This window comes from Cebus imitator, unplaced genomic scaffold, assembly GCF_001604975.1.
Source record: "Cebus imitator isolate Cc_AM_T3 unplaced genomic scaffold, Cebus_imitator-1.0 Scaffold34, whole genome shotgun sequence".
NCBI classification, from domain to species: Eukaryota; Metazoa; Chordata; class Mammalia; order Primates; family Cebidae; genus Cebus; species Cebus imitator.
Window position 1 is genome coordinate 7,338,333 of NW_016107349.1, and position 16,105 is coordinate 7,354,437.

Here is a 16,105-nt window from a genome sequence, read left to right on the forward strand (position 1 = left end):
TATATATATATATATATATATGGTTTCCTTTTATTTGTATTCATGCATACATATGAGATACTATCTGGAAGAAAGCCTAACACAATAAATAAATACTAATTAAATGGCAGGTTAATGTAAGAAATTTACGTTAGTATAACACTAAGTGTATGAAAAGTGAGTGGAACAAACGTGGAGACAAATCCCAGCTTCTAAAAAACGTAGTCATATGAAATTTTATCATCTTTAAAAGGTGAAATGTCACTCTCCAACTGAACAAGAAAGAGGAGAATTAACTTATAATAACCAAATATTACATTATAGAATTTTGCTGTTGTCAACCTAAGTAACAAACAAGGAGAGATACTCCAAGGGTCTTAAGATTATTTGGGGATGTGCAAGGGTTTTGCAAACCCAGGATATGCAGGCTTATGGGGACCTTGGCATTGCATTAGTCTGTTTTCATGCTGCTGATAAACAAATATCTGAGACTAGGCAATTTAAAAAAGAAAGAGGTTTATTGGACTTACAGTTCCATGTGGCTGGGGAATTTTCAAAATCATGATGGAAGGTGAAAGGCACATCTCATTGGCAACAGATAAAAGAGCTTGTGCAGAGAAACTCCCGTTTTTAAAACCATCAGATCTCATGAGACTCATTCACAATAAAGAAAACAACGCAGGAAAGATCTACCCCCATAATGCAATCACCTTCCACTGGGTTCCTCCCACAACACATGGGAATTATGGGAGTTATAATTCAAGATGAGATTTGGGTGGGAACATATCCAAACCATATTATTCCACTCCTCATTCCTCCCAAATCTCATGTCCTCATATTTCTAAATCAATCATGCCTTTCCAACAGTCCTGCAAACTCTTAATTCATTTCAACATTAACTCAGAAGTCCACAGTTCAACATCTCATCTGAGACAAGGCAAGTCCCTTCTGCCTATGAACCTGTACAATCGAAAGCAAATTAGTTACTTCCTAGATACAATGGGGGTACAGGCATTGGGTAAGATGGCTATTCCAAATAGGAGAGATTGGCCAAAACAAAGGGGCTAAAAGCCCCAGCTGAGCCCAAAATCCAGTGGGGCTGTCAAATCTTAAAGCTCCATCATGATCTCCCTCAACTCCATGTCTCACATCCAGATCACGCTGATGCAAGAGGTAGGTTCCAATGGTCTTGAGCAGCTCTGCCCCTGTGGCTTTGCAGGGTACAGCCTCCCTCCCAGCTGCCTTCATGGGCTGGCATTGAGTGTCTTCAGCTTTTCTGGGCACATGCACGGTACAATCTATCAATGGATCTACCATTCTGGGGTCTGGGGAGTGGTGGCCCTCTTCTCACAGCTCCACTAGGTGGTGGTCCAGTAGGGACTTTGCGTGGGGGCTGTAATCCCACATTTCCCTTCTGCACTGCCCTAGCAGAGGTCCTCCATGAGGACATCACTCCTACAGCAAACTTCTGCCTGGATATCCAGGCATTTCCATACATCATCTGAAATCTAGGAGGAGGTTTCCAAAGCTCAATTCTTGACTTCTGGTCACTCCCAGGCTCAACATCATGTGGAAGCTGCTAAAGCTTGAGGCTTGCACCCTCTGAAGCCATGACCCAAGCTCTATGTTGGCCTCTTTCAGTGATAGATAGAGCATCTGGGACCCAGGGCACCAAGTCCCTAGGCTGCACACAGCACAGAGACCCAAGACCCAGCCCAGGAAACCACTTTTCCTCCTAGGTCCCCTGGTCTATGTTGGGAAAGGCTGCCGCAAAGTTCTCCGACATTCCCTCAAGATATTTTCCTGACTGTCTTGGTGATTAACATTGGGCTCCTTGTTACTTATGTAAACTTCTGCAGCTGGCTTGAATTTCTCCTCACAAAATAGGATTTTCTTTTGTATTGCATTGTCAGGAGGCAAATTTTCCAAATACTATTTTCTGTTTCCCTTTTGAAACTGAATGCCTTTAACAACACCCAAGTCACCCCTTCAATGCTTCGCTGCTTAGAAATTTCTTCCACCAGATACCCTAAATCACCTCTCTCAAGTTCAAAGTTCCACAAATATCTAAGGCAGGGAGCAAAATGCTGCCTGTCTCTTTGCTAAAACGTAACAAGAGTCAGCTTTGCTCCAGTTCTCAACAAGTTCTCATCTACATTTGAGATCACCTCAGCCTGGACCTTATTGTTCATATGACTATGGTCAAGTTTGTTCAAATCCACTCAACAATTCTCTAAGAAGTTCCAAACTTTCCTACATTTTTCTGTCTTCTGAGCCCTCCAAACTTTTCCAACCTCTGCCTGTTACCCAGTTCCAAAGTCACTTCCACATTTTCATATGTCTTTTCATGTCCCACTCCTGGTACCAATTTATGGTATTAGTCCATTTTTACACTGTTGATAAAGACATACCTGAAACTGGTCAATTTAAAAAAGGAAAAGGGTCATTGGACTTATGGTTCCATGTTTCTGGGGGGGCCTCACAGTCATGGCAGAAGGTGAAAGCCATATCTCACATAATGACAGACAAGAGATTGTGCAGGGAAACTCCCCTTTAAAACCATCAGATCTCATGAGAATCATTCACTCTCATGGAATGACCCGCCCCCATAATTCAATCACCTCCAACGGGGTTCCTCCCACATGATGTGGGAGTTGTTGGAATTACAATTCAAGATAAGACTTGGGTGGAGACACAGCCAAATCATATAAGGCATATCCAAAGAGGCTGAGGAAAAGAGAAGCTTTTTTTTTTTTTTTTTTTTTTGAGATAGAGTCTCACTCTGTCACCAGGCTGGAGTGCAGTGGCATGATCTCAGCTCATTGCAACCTCCACCTCCAGCATTCAGGTGATTCTTCCAGCCTCAGCCTCCCGAGTAAGTGGACTATAGGCATGTACCACCAGGCCCAGCTAATTTTCTATGTGTATTTTTAGTAGAGACAGGGTTTCACCATGTTGGCCAGGAAGGACTTGATCTCCTGACCTCATAATCCACCTGCCTTGGCCTCCCAAAGTGCTCAGATTACAGGCATGAATGACCACTCCCAGCCATCTCTTGGTTTTTTTAGTTTATTTTTCCATTAGTGTTTGACACAAGTAATTCCATGTTGATTCTGAAGACTTTCATATTGTGATATTTTTATTTATCCAAATTTCAAACCTGAAGGAATAAAATTATTTTCCACTATAGATAAAATTTTATCCCCCACAAAAAAATTGTATGTTGATAATATTTAGAGATAAGGCCTTTGGGATTTAATTGGGTTTAGATAAGATCATAATGGTGGGGCCCTTGTGATGGGATTACTGTTCTTCTTAAAAGAGGGAGAGGAAGAGAGATTTCTGTCCATCTCAGTGTGTGCACAAGGAAGAGGCCATGTGAGCATAAAGTAAGATGGTTACCTACAAGCCATGAGAACACACCACAGAATGAAGCCTACCCTGCTGACACCTTGACCATGGTCTTCCAGCCTCCAGAACTGTAAGCAGTAAATTCTGTCGTTAAGCCACCCAGGCTATGTTTATCTGTTATAAAAGCCCAAGCAGACTAAGACATTTATTGCTAAATATATTTTCAATAAACTTAAACAGTGAGTGATATGGTTTGGCTCTGTGTCACCCCACCCCCACTCAAATCTCATTTTGAATTGTTATGTGAATTGTAATTCCCAGGTGTCAAGGGGAGGAACCTAATGGGAGGTGATTGGATCATGGGGGCAGTTTCCCCCCACTATTCTCATGATAGTTAATTGTCATGAGATTTGGTTGTCTGGTAAGTGTGGGGGTCTTCCTCTTGGTGTACTTCTCTCTCTCCTGCCACCATGTAAGACATGCCTGCTTCCCCTTCTGCCATGATTATAAGTTTCTTGAGGCCTCCTGAGGCCTCTCCAGACATGTGGAACTGTGAGTCAATTAAACCTCTTTTCTTTACAAATTACCCAGTCTCAGGCAGTTCTTCATAGCAGTGTGAAAAAGAACTGAACAATGGGCATAGGATCTAGAAATCATTTTTGTTTTATCTCTTTTCCTTAATTATTATTTAACTAGTCATTATATAATTAATATTATTTCTTAACAACTCATAAAAATGTAGTTCCTAAGGTCAACAGAATGATTTTTTTGTAGAGAAAGCTTAGTTGCTAATTAAAAAAAGAGAAAGCAATACAATACTTAACTAGGGTAAAACAAAGAAAAGTTGGCTCTGAAAACAATCAAACAGAAAAAAAGCCTTGTATACAGAAAGCCTTGCTCAAAAATAAGCTGTATTCTTAGTGAAAGATGTAATACAAAGAGTGGAACTCTTTCCTTTAAAAAGAAAAAGAAAGAAATAGAGAAGCTTTCAATTAACAGACAGAAATGTGAAGCTGAAAAAACAAGCTGCGGCATTTACACTGAAAAAAAGAAATTGCAAACAAACAAGAAAGTTTAGAAAGAAGATGTATTTGGCCTTTGCCTTTTAAATAATGCCTTGGTATTACACTGCATTTAGTTCTCACTGTAAAACTTATCTAACCCAAGTTAATTACATTTCCAATGATAGTTGTGAGAGCAATTGCCAAGATTTACTACATAAATGACATAAATTTAGCTGCAGAATAATTCAGAATTTGAGTCCATACATTAAGCAATGGAAGCATAATTACATTCTTATGGATGTTTAAAACTTCACTTGCAATTCTATAAAAATGGATTCAGCACAGATTCAGATTGCATTCACTTTCATTTACACTTTCTTTTCTTCCAATTCTAATACAAAAAAAAATGCAAACTGTAATTTGGGTGGTGCTTTATAGACCACAGTGCATTTTTTATATATATAGGGAAATGAAATCTTTGTTCATTTCCTGCTTATGGCAGTACCAAGAGGTGGCTTGGAAGATTGCAATGACAGCAAGGGGTTTTGGCCTCACAATGAACTTCATCGTGACTTCATCTTTGCCTTCCCAAATAGCCATTCTATTAAAAATAAAACATAGTCATATGTGAGCTCACATGCATGTGCACACACATGCACACACACGTTCTTGCCAGTTAATGCATTTTGAACACAAGTCACTTGAATTTCTACCCAAACTGTCTACCTTAAATTCCTCCTAAATAAATGGATATTCAAAAGCCACATATGAATTTTAGATCCCAATGAAATCTATGCCTTTGTGTTTCCTCACTGATCTATCCATAGTTTTGATCTGCTGTGTTTTTAAATTTTACACTTTCCACTATTATTATTGTTACTATTTTCCAGATAGTAAGATCTATTTTATATTCATCATTTTGATCCTGAAACTAACAACCAAATGTGTAACATTCTCTTATGTCTGTGTTTTGTGTTTTATAGCTTCCTAGTCCCACAGGATAGGACATGAAACAGGAGTTTATTACCCAGAGTAGGAAATTTTAGAGCTCACATTCATTGCTATCAGTTGGGAACCAATTCTTTTTTCACCTAAAAAAAAAAAAAAAAAGAAACATCTGCAGCTATTTAATTAGTTTATACCAAGAATGATTAAGCAATGTAGTGTCAATTAACACATTTAATGTGAAGGAAGATATCTAGTACTTAATTGATATCCTGTTATTATTAAAAGTCATATGATAAATAGGAATAAAGCTAGTTAATAATTCACTTTTCTATTCCTCTCAGTTGACTACCTAACAGCTAAATACTCCAGCTATTCCCACTGTACAGTCTCATTTACTGTTGCTCCTTGCAACCAATTTATATTTAATCATGTATAAGATCACTTATAGAGGGGAAAAATTAATCGTGATATCTGAATCACAAAGTAGAAAGGCAAAAAGCCTAAGATTAAATGTGTGTGATTGCTGTATATTGAATTGAGTGACTCTTTGGGATTAAAATTATTATAGCTTTGTTACTGAGTTGAGCCAATACTTTAATCCATGCAGGATTCTTATTATCTTTAGAGTGCTCCTCGATTCAGCAGTATAGACATCACCTGGGAGGATGTTAGAAATGCGAATTCTCAAGCCCCACCCCAGATCTACTAAAATATGCACTTCGACAAGATTCCCCCGGTGATTTAGATGCACATCAAATTTTGAGAAGCTTCTCAACTCTTCATGTCATTTTAAGTGCCTTACTGAAGGAGTCTTTCACCATTATCTTGAAAAAAAAAAAAAAGAAAAAAAAAAAACAAACAAAGCTAAGTGCTGGAAGTCATTTCCTCATCAGTACACAACCCTCTTTGTTCCTAACTTCTAAATCCCCCAAGTACAATATTATTACCCCACGATTTAGTCATCACAATGTGATTATTCTGTTTTGACATTTTCTTTGTGTAATAGAAATAGCAGACATTAATGATATGACTAACCTTGGAACTAAAAATCAATATTTGCTCCTTTTCTTCCTATTTTAAAATCTCTACAAGAGCGCTGGATGATTTATTACAACTTTATTCAATAAACACTTTGGGGCACCTACTCTGGGCCAGGTATTGCTCTGGGGGCTGGAGATTCTGCCCTGCAAAATTCACACTCTATTATAGAAAGCAGCCATATCCACAAAGCATCAAAAGTCTGCCTGATTAATTTGCCTGAGAAGAAACAGAAGTGAAGTCTGAGCTGGAATACTAAGAACAATTAAGAGTCTGAGTCAGGTTGAGAGGGTATTTCAGGCAGAGAAGACAGCACATACATATGCACAGGACCAAGGAACAGCTGGGGATGTTTAGGGAGCTTCAGATGTTTTTGGGGTGGGTGAAAGTTTTAGCTCCAGAGATAAGCAAGTCTATGAAGATCATGCTGATTAAGAATGCTTAGTATCTTTTAGACATTCCTCTAAAATTTTTAATTTTTTTTAAGGTAGGAAAACTGTAGCCAAAAAAATTTTAGGCTCTTTAAAAAATATTCAGAAGTTTTCTATTCTTAATTCCCAGAAACATCCATGCAATTTTAGCATTGAAACAGTATCTTCTAACTTTTTAACTACCTAGAACTCTTTATGATTAAAATGTCCCACATAGATCCTGTAATTTTTCAATATTTTGTCTATAAAAATATAGAATATATTTAAGCATATCCTTTATGACCATGCAATGCATATTTGCATTGTTAGCCTAAGAATTTTGGAGCCATAAGACTGTTCTTGAAGACCTCCACGTTGGAAACCATGGATACCAAATAGGGCAAACCTTGTTCAGGTATAGAATGTTCCCCACAGCTCCCTAAACAGTGTAGGGGAGAAAAATATATATTTTTATTTCCTTCCACTCACCTTAGATTCATTGGCTAGGGCCCTACAAATTAGATTGACAGAAGATAATGTGTTAGTCTGCACTACTATCAACACTCGAGGCTGGGAAACTGATAAAGGAAAGAGGTTTATCTGGATCGCAGTTCTGCAGGATGTGCAAGCAGAGCACCAGCATACAGTTGGTTTCTGGTGAGGCCCAGAAGGATTTAATCACTGCAGAAGGTGAAGTTGGAGCAGGTGTGTCACATGGCAATAGAGGGAGCAAGAGAGATGTCAGGCTTTTTTTAACAACCAGCTCTCACATGAACTCACAGAGTGAGAGCTCACTCATTACCAAGCCATTCATGAGGGATTTGCCTACATGACACAAACAGCTCCCACCAGGCCCCATCCCCAACCTTAGGCATCACATTTCAACATGAGATTTAGAAGGAGCGTACATTCAACCATTATCAGACAGATTAGCAAGAGAAAAACAAACAGAAGTTTATTAGTAACAACAAGTGCATCACATTAGCACATGAAAATGCTCAGAGATAAGAAACTAAAAGGGGTCCTTAGAACTGGGAGTTATATACCATCTTAACAAAAGAAAATAAATGTGACAAGACAGGAAGAAAACTGAGTTTTTACAGCAACAAATTGTGGAAGGTAAGTATATGGAGGAATGAATAGAAAATAAAGCTAGTTAGCCAAGTTTATTCTGTAGATTTCTCTGGTGCCATCTCTGGGCTGATAAGGATGTATAATTGTCCCCAGTGACTAACATCTTTCTTTCTTGGTAGAGAAACAAAACATTTACCAATTGATTTCCTGATTTTAGGCAAATAGGGACAAGGCACAGTTTTCCTTACATCTATTTCTTGTCAATTGCTTTCAGCTTAGAATAATCATATGCCAGAGTGGCACATTTTGAGTGTCATATTCTGATCCCCTTTACCGATGCCAGTAGCAGTACTTCTAAGGTTGCCAGAATTTAAGTATGTCTAGGGAAGGCAGTCAGGAACACAGAATGCCACCTAAGAGAAATAATCTGTTTCTAGTCCATTTCTGTATCTTCACTTAGCCCGGTGCTTGATGTGTACTAACCATTTAGTACACTCAGAGTGAGTAATTTGAATAATAAATATGCTTAACACCTCAATTCACATCACTGTTTACTAGGCATTGTTTGCTAAGTTCTTTTCCTTTTTAAAATATTTGTGTCAATTTCTTGTTTCCTTATGAGAAAAAGGGAGGATGAAGTGTTTGCATCCAATGTGTGATTAACAGTAATTCCTGGAGGAGATGTCAATAACTAATGTGTGGCTAGTAAATCTACTATTACCATTAGACCTACATCCCAGGATAAGATGGAAGCTGGAATGAAAGGAGACTAGTCTTGGATCTGGAAGAGAGACAAAACAAATCATGCCCTGGGAACTCCCTAATGCAAGTGGATGAGTCAGTCTGAGAAATATCCAGGATCCCCAAGGTACCAAACAGCACAATGCTGAGAGGAGACACTGGCCCTGCTGCAGGCTGAAATCATGGACCCCAGCTTTATCATCCTCAGAGGCACTTCTTGGAATCTGAGAAGACTTTTAGAACAACTGAAGGGAAATATCCTTTGCATCGCAGAAATGATTTTTAAAAAGATTATTAGTTCCACAAGGAAGCACCTGCTAAGAATATAAATAGACTCAAGGTTTAAGATAAACTGCAATGAGTAGTTCTTATATACCTGCATCATTCCTCAAAATCCAAATGCTTTCACATTCTCTGTCTTACTTGGACTGTAAGACCCACAGACTATCTAGAAGATGAATATGTTTGTCTTCATTTCGTAGATGAGAAAACTTAAGTTGAGAAAGGGTAAATAGCTTGCCCAAGATCACCTAACTTTTAAGTGACAGAGTCAGATGAAAACCTGAGTTACGATCCTTAATTAATTAGGAATGCTGAATAAAGGGGGCAGGAGGAGGCCTGATCACAGAGACATGAAGAGAAAGGGATGATTCTCCTCCTACTTTTTATCCTTTTATGATTGGTCTAGATTCCACAAGATGATGACCATCAAGCTTCAAGCTGGCTCAGTGCAGAGCACTAGGTCTTGGGAGATGTCGAGGTGTTTTACTGAAAAGAGCTCCATACCAGCTGAACAGTGAGAACACATGCACACAGGGAGGGAAACAACACACACTGGGTCTGTTGAGGGGGCAGGGGGAGGGAGACCATCAGGATAAATAGCTAATGCATGCAGGGCTTAACACCTAGTTGATGGGTTGATATGTGCAAGCCACCATACGTATACCTATGTAAAAAACCTGCATGTCCTGCACATGTATCCCAGAACTTAATTTTTTTTTTAAAAAAAGAGCTCCATATCAAAATAATTACAAACCAAATTAAAATGATATATTTATTAAATAATTGCATTAAATAACCTTTAATAGGCAAAATGCACTGTATATCTCCAGAAGAATATATATGTCAAGGTTTAATCAGCAAAATGAATTGTAGCTCTCCAGGAGGATATATATGTCAGCATTTTGAAACATTTCATTTTCATGAGTGATCATAAACATCTCACAGAAGCTATGAAACCAGGGGAATGATAAGCAAGCAAATTGACAAATCTGTGCATATATGGCGTGACACTAAAGACAGAAGTGCAACACTCATTCAGTGGTGCCTCCACTGCCCTTTCTTTACGGAGACCAAGGAAGGCTTGCAAAAGGAGCACCCCTCCAGAAAGCCTCTTTGAAACAAGCTGTACCAGGGATGTTCTTTGTAGCCCATGGCTACCTAAGTACTCAGTTTGTATTAAGCACTAGACCTTTGGATTTTTGCCAAGTCTCGAGTTTTGCAAGATGAAGGACTATAATCCTGTCTTCTTTTATTCCTCACATTTAACATTGATTGTGCAACTACTACCCACTCTGATAACCACCACCAGACACTACAAAGTTCTCCCCCGACACAGGAATTCCGAAGTGAATGAGTGAATGAATGAATGAATGGCATCATGGTTAAATATGATTCAGAATTAAGTCCCTAGTCATTTGTGACCAGTCTAAAAATGCTAAGGTAATTTTTTCTTTCTTTTTGTTTAAAGAGGCAGTAAAATGGCCAGTTATAAAATCTTCCTAGTAATATCTGGCAATTTCAATCTCTGTGGTTTAGTTACTGCTATATATGGTGCCCCCTTTGCTATTCAAACTAAAATAGTTTAATTTATGATTCTATTTCTTTGTTCATGAACACTAAATACCAAAAAAAAATGAGGACCGTGTGTAAAAAGGGCACTGCCAGGTCCCTGAAGGAGGATCCATGCTAGCAGTGAGAAGTAATTTACAGCTTTAGCGAACACTTTTGGAATTGAATACAGAATGTTCATTGCTTCCTCCGATAGTAAGGATAACAACAGCAATTATTATTATAGTAGTCAACAGTTTTGAGGACTTACAAAATTCCAAGCACTATTTTAAGCATTAGACTGGTGTTAACTCACTTAATCTTCACATCAAACTTAATGAATTAATTTTTCATTCCCTTAAACAGTGAAGGAAAATCGAGAGTCAGGGCCATTGAGTAATTTGCCCAAGGTTGAGCAGCTTGTCAATGAAACCCGTAGGCTCATACACTCAAAAAGCCAAATGCCGGGGAACAAATAGAATCTATTAAAGCATCAGGGGACATTAGTTCCCCTGAGCCAACACCACCTGCTTTCAGTGTTTTCATTGGTGACATGAAGAGGTTTCTATTAGAATTAAATCCTTCAAGATTGAAAAATCAGGTGAACAAATCTAGATTAAGGGACCAGAGCTTAGAGTAAAGGTGTGATGGTCACATTCCTGCTGAGAACTTCTGATGGAAAAAATGCAAATTTCCTCTGGAGTTTCATTTTTCATGATTCTTATGTTTTAAGGAGGTGGGGTTCTGTTTTCTAAGGCTTCTCTTTTCTTTTTTTTTTCAAATAATAATAAATAAAATGTCTATTGTAACAGGTGGCTCTTTATACAAAAGGCACCAAAACAGAAGCAGCAGCAGCTGTGGAGGAGGGTGTTCCAAGCCACATATTAAAATGAAGTATCATTTGTTTTTATAAAGAGATGTTTATTTTGTGATAATGGAAACAATTAATAGCAACATATGCTGCAGGGTGCATACCCACCAGTAATTAATGTGGCATTAATTTAGCTGCTTTTAAGGAAATGTAATAAATTTGAAAAAGCAGCAGAGTTTCCGCACTCCTCTCAAACATTAACTGGCTCTGTTTCAACAACCGAGTCCCTGTCCTGTTAGGATGCCTCATACCACATGCAAGTTCTTCAGTCTGAGCCTGATCCTCATAACAATGATGAAGAAAGTGCTTTGTGCTCCTAATTGAATATTGCAGGCATTTGAAACAGAGATCCAGGAGTGAGCAGTAATTATTTAACTTAAGAACAGCTGTGAACTGACACCATTAATGTCCATCTACCTTCGTTTACACTTGAAGCAATATGGCTGTTTTCAGCAAAATTTAAATTAAAGAAACCTGGATTTAAATATGAAAGTAAAGATCATCGCATGAAAAATGATACCTTAGCTGGCCACAAAAGGCACATCCCAGCCAGCGTAATTAGGCTTTGAGGGTGTAACTCTGTAACTCAGAGGCGGTGGGTTGCAGGTAACAAAATCAGTGGCCAGCAGGGATTCAAGCCTTTCTGTCAGAACCAGGGACAAGGACTTGGTTTAATGTCTGTTTGGTTTTAACACCAAAAATCATGCTTCTTGCCTCTGTCCTTTCCCATTTTAGTTTATGAAATACACTTGATGCAAACTTTGCTTTCTCGCTCAAAACTGACCCAGGGGCAGTTGAATCCCAGATTGTATTCAGCTGGACAAACTTCAGGATTAAGAATCGGCATTTAAACCCCCAAGTCTGTTGAATCCTGTTGAACCCCGTATGTCTCTAAATTAGCAAAGCAGAAAATGTTTGATGTAGAAAGCACCGGATTATAAGCCAGGGAATCAGGAGTCCTGTCCTATTATCTGGGCAAGTCAGTTCCCGGCTTAGACCCTTTGACAGCTATTAGGTCAGTGCAAAAGTAATTGTGGTTGTTGCCATTGATAGTAATGGCAAAACTACAATTATTTTTGCACCAACCCAATATGCCATAATACCATAGACTGGGTGATTTATAAACAACAGAAATTTATTTTTCACAGTCCTAGAATCTAGGAAATTCAAGATCAAGCTCCCTGAAGACTGAGTGTCTGGTAAGGACCATCTTCTCACTATAACCTCACAAGGCAGAAGGGGCCAGGGTTCACTCTGGGGCTTCTTTTTCAAGGTAGCATCCCATTCATAAGGGCTTCTCTCTTATGACCTATCTGCTCTCCAAAGACCCCATCTCCTAATATCATCCTATCCAGGGTAAGGATTTCAACATATGAATTTGGGGGATCACAAAGTTTCAGAGCCATTTCTGTAAAAGAAGTTGGATCCCAGGGTTATAAAACTCTACTTCTAAGATCTAAAAACTTCTGTCACTTGAGGTCCTAGCATTAAATGCTTTACCTTATCTTGTATACTCTTAGTTTTAGATTACGATTCAATGTGGATTAGTAAAATGAATGCTGAGCAAAGACAGGAAAACTCCATATTCTGGGTTGTTGATACTGAAAGTGTGTCCTGATCAACAGCAGTGACATCAGCAGGGTATATTAGAAATGGCGAACCCCACCACCACCACCAGCACTAGTCAGAACCTACCAGACAGACCCCAACATGAGTCCAAAAAGATTCATACCTGAGCAGCACTGCGCCCATTCTGGCCTTGCCCCTGGCTAACTAGCAATTTGACAGGTTCTATAGATGATGAAGATACCGTTCTTATTTTTAGAGATGAGCCCTCATCATCTTTGTTCCCAACGAGACATTTTTCTAATGAGGTAACATATATGAAAGCCCTGGAAAACTGCAAAGGGCTAGGCTGATGTAGAATATCGTTGAATGTCTTCCAAAGAAAATGAACTATAATATTTTGTGAACTTATTTCTGAGATTCGGATATGAGTTCTAGGCTAGGCTGATGTAGAATATCATTGAATGTCCCCCAAAGAAAATGAACTATAATATTTGGTGAACTTATTTCTGAGATTCAGATATGAGTTCAGCAGTTTTAATGTGATCCCATAACCCAAGAACGGACACCTTCATGTACTTCAGAGTCTGAAAAATCACTTGTAAGTAAGCTCACTCTCCCTCAATTCTTATACAAGTCTGGAGAGTTCTCCTGATTTCCAGACTCATGCCTTAGACACCCGTGAGGTTTTCCCACAGCCACAAACACTCCACTCGTCCTCAACAGAACATGTCCTTCTAAAGCCTTAAATCTGCTTCAGTCCCTGCTTCAGCAAACAGCCCAACTTCTACCCACTTGCTCAAGCCAAAAGTTTGGGGGTCCTCCTTCACCCTTTTTTTTCTGTCATCCCATATACCTCTAATTACATTTCCTTTTGAGTTAGCTCCAAATATTGTGGGATCCCTTCACTTATTTTTAAACCTCCTTGTCCCCACCCTAGTCTGCAAATTACTATCTCTTCTGTGCAGTTGCCCTAGCCTACTCCACACTCATGAACTTCAGTCTTATCCCGCAAGACAGAGTGATCTTTCTCAAACATAGATCTGACTCTGTTATTGCTCTGCTTAAAATCCTTCCAGAGCTCCTCATTACCAGTGCAAGATCTAAACTCCTTCATATGGACTACAAGGACCTTCACACCCTGGCCTAGGCATTCCACCTCATTTTTTTTTCACTCCCCAATTCTGCCTTGTGCTAGAGAAAGTCTGAATCACTTGCAGTTCCACCAAACTCACCAGGCTCCCTCTTGTCTCCAAGTCCTCTCATGGGCTCCTCCCCTCGCTGACATACCACCTGGACCCTCACTGCCTGACCTGCAGAGCGCAGCTACAGCTTCCTCTCTTACTTTCTCTGACTCCTCCCTGCCCTCCCCTTACCCAAGCTATTTCTGACAAATTTCCTTTGTGATCACAGCATTTTGTGTCCATACTACCCCAAATCAGGAACGAGATGAGACAGAGAGAAAAAGTCAAGAGTACAGGCTATTGGGCTAGACTGTGACATATTGACTCTGTCCTCTACCAGCTGTGTGAAAAACTGCTTGGTACCTCAATTTTCCCATCTGTAAATTGAGATAAAGATAACAGTCCCCTTTTCAAAGAGTGATTGTGAGGATTGAGAACAGTCAAACACATAAAATACTCAGATTGGTGCTTGGCACATAGGAAATACTCAATAAATACTCATTTTATTAGGAATTTCCTTTTTGGTTATCTTCCTCATGAAAGCCCAAGCTTTTTGACATCTGTAACTTGAGCATTAGGAGAGGCCTCAGACCACATGGTTCTAATATTTACTTTGGAACTTAGCAGCTACATGACAGTGGACAAGTTGCTTAACCTTTCAGAGCCTCAATTTCCTCAGCTGCACAGTGGTGCAAAAATAGTGCCTGCCCGTGAGTTATGAAAATACATTGTAAAGAACTTAGATCCCTGGAATTTAGTAAGGCCTTGATGGAAAGATATTAGCTGTTAGTATTGCTTCTATTATTGCTGGTAATTTTTGTTTGGTTTTATATACTCAATGTTTTATAACATACATAACAGATGCCCAATAAATGTCTATTGAGTTGATATTAATTAGCCAGTACACTGGATCAAGTCTAAAAGTGACACAGCTTTAGGAAATTCAGCTTCCTCTTTTCTGTTTCCATTGCCATGGACAGCAGGCAATTGCTAAGGCTAACGCTGCATTTCCCTGCTTCAATCCACAGAGAGGTTGACAGCATTTACCCCTCAGGAATTAGACTTGAAGGCAAGATAACTGATTCCTGGATGCTTGGAGATGGCTGGCTCCTGCAGGACAGAGGTCAACATGTAATCCCTAGTCACCATAACGACTCCATGCTCTGAACCACTCTTTTTAAAAAAACTTCAGTAAAATGAATTAAGTTAAAGCTGCTACAGTCAAAGCTGTTCAGTCTGACTTGAGAAAATAAACCCAGAGAGGCCTTAGAAATCTATCTTGGAAAGTTTGAAAAATGAGTTCCTTTTTACTAAAAAATGCTGCTCTTATCCCTCTGAAGCAATAGCCAATTTCACATCTTTCTCAGTGCTGGACACTTCCAAAGAAGCAGCTTGGGAAGTTGTACTAACATTGCTTCGTGTGTGTGTACATGTGTGTGTATATGTGTGCACATGTACATGAGTGTGTACGTGTGGATGTTGCGAGAACAAGGAGAGAGAAATGTCAATGGACATCTCTTTCCCCCTACCCCTGGTGGTGATATGAACAGGAGACAGGGAAATACTAGGTAGAAGATGGTGGTTCCCCAGCAAAGGCCCCACCCTCAAGCCTGGAAACTCACAGCCCTAAATGGGAACAGGCATTGCTGTTTTCACACCCAAAGGTTGACTTCTGACCCACCACACCCCCCTATCCTGCACCCATATAAGCTCCAGACCCCAGGCTTCAGAAGCAGATGAGGAAGAGATGAACTGAAGAGCAGAAGAGCGGCAGAACGACATGGCAGAAGGAAGAGAAGGAGCTGAACGCTGGGAGTTCAGCTGGAAGTGGTCAGAGAGGAGATTGGCTGTTGGACAGCCCAACTCCAAGGGAAAGATCATCTTCCCACTCCATCACCTTTTCAGCTCCCCATCCATTTCACTGAGAGCCACCTCTACCACTCAATAAAACCCTAGCATTCATCCTTCAAGTCCATATGTGACCTGATTTTTTCCTGGACACTGGACAAGAGCTCAGGATAAAGAAAGCTATCACACTGGCCCTCTGCCCTTGCAAAAAGACAGAGGGTCCACTGAACTGTCTAACACTTAAGCCATCCATGGATGGCA